The sequence below is a fragment of the Netta rufina genome (assembly GCF_964035555.1).
Source record: "Netta rufina genome assembly, chromosome: Z".
In the NCBI taxonomy this organism is placed as follows: domain Eukaryota; kingdom Metazoa; phylum Chordata; class Aves; order Anseriformes; family Anatidae; genus Netta; species Netta rufina.
Genome location: NC_140126.1, coordinates 75,712,630 through 75,714,577, shown reverse-complemented (window position 1 = coordinate 75,714,577; position 1,948 = coordinate 75,712,630).

Sequence of the window (1,948 nt, the reverse complement as noted above, 5' to 3'; positions counted from 1 at the left end):
AGCAAAAAATTTGTGCTGGAGTTTGAACTCCGTTACTGTTTTCCAGTCAAAACACATTTTGAATTAAAATCATTCTATCTAAGGATTTATTTTTCAAAAAGCAAAATGAAAACACACAAGTTTCACAGACTATTTTAACTGTTTCTGCTAAGAAATATAATTTACAAGGATTTATTCAGATTTACAAGGTGTCGCAAATCTATATAATTTGCAAATTAATTTTTGCTTTTCATATGACATCTTCCACAACAATTTCTTTATTCAGAAGTTCCTTAGGAGTATATTTTGGGATTAGTGGTGTAACAGTTGTCTCATGGCAAGACATTTCTTTAAGACATCTTTAAGTCAAGACATTTCTTTCATGACTTATTTTTTCTCCGTGGGACGCAATATTGCTACTTTCCACTTTCATCCCAAGGTGCGCAGAAGTGGAAAACACTAAATTAGAAAATCTTTAAATCCCACTTCTAAAAGTACATGGTTTGCCACAGCAATTCTGTTTATCCAGAACAAGGCTTACCACGTCTGACTGTTGCTGTTTCTGGAAATCATAGAATTAAGAATGATATTTTGCACTTTTTTTTTTTTTTTTTTCCCCCCCAAATGGCAGGATATTCATCTCAGAAGGATTTACTGAAGGAAAAGAATCAACAGGGAAGAGGAAAGAACAGCTTATTATCCGTAGATTAATGTATTCCCTCCTGCACCTTCATTTTGAAACTGGTGAGTTTTGAATACAGCATTACAACTGCACTTCTCTATTCTGCCAAAAATAAGTTTCCTAGACAAGCCCTAGAGCGCCTGCAAGTTTATACTTTAGAGAAGTGCTTTCCTTGCTAATATTAGTATCTCATACTTCTGAATTCATGCTAATTATCTACATATAGACCATTTGGTAAATCATATTTGCACACTTACAGAGTATAGGAAGGATCCTGAATCTCAGCACTAACTGCACTTTCCACTATTAGCATTGTCATTTCTGTATTTTTGTCCCGCAGAGCTGAAATGGCACATCAACATTTTAATTCAAGTTTTCAGAGGGCGTCGAAGTCTGCTTTGGAGCAAAAGAAAGGATAGGCATCTAGTTTCCTTCTCTGAAGACATAAAAGCTTCTTTAGCTTTTAAAAACACTAACTTTTCCATCAAGGTAATTGTGGTGAATTCTTTGGGCAAGTTTTTCGTGATTGTTTGTTTTGTTTTGTTTTTGTTTGTTTTGTTTTATAAAAATCCACATATTTTATCCCTTTCCAAGTGAAGACAGATTTGTACAGGGCAGCAAAGTGACAGACTTGACTTAGTTTTGCAAGGGAAAGCTTTATAATTTACTTTGCATTCTAAACTTTTATTTTGGAGCTGAAGAAGTATTCTGGTCTACACTGAACATTGTAAGAGAATTTTTTTTCTCTGGAAAATGCTGAGAAATTCATTAAGGATACATCTAATGAAATTTGTCCCTCAAGTTATTGGAAAAAAAAAAAGTTATTTTGAATTATTAAATTGCTATCTCTGTGGAATATGAAGGACTTTGGATACTGATTTATTGAATCTTGGCAAAATAATTTGAGGGAGAGGACAGGTGAATATCACCTAGATTACATAAAGCTATATGCTATGCTTTATATCTTCTATGCAATTTTAGTTATCACCTGAACTAGTCACGCCAAAGAATGTCTGGGGAATATGAGCTTCATCTTCCACACATTCCATAAATCCCAAATACCATGCAAAAAAAATGAATATTTTGGATGCAAACTGCTAAAGGAAGTATCATGTCAAGCAATGCACATTATTTCAAGTGGGTTATTTAAGCTTTCAAGAGACAAACTAACCTTGTCCCATTGATTACTAAACCACTCCAGATTTCTGAAGCAACCTTTATGAGTCATTATTCTGTTCTGCTCAAACGTTTTGTGTTTGTGAAAAAGAGAGAACAGAGCTTAGTAAG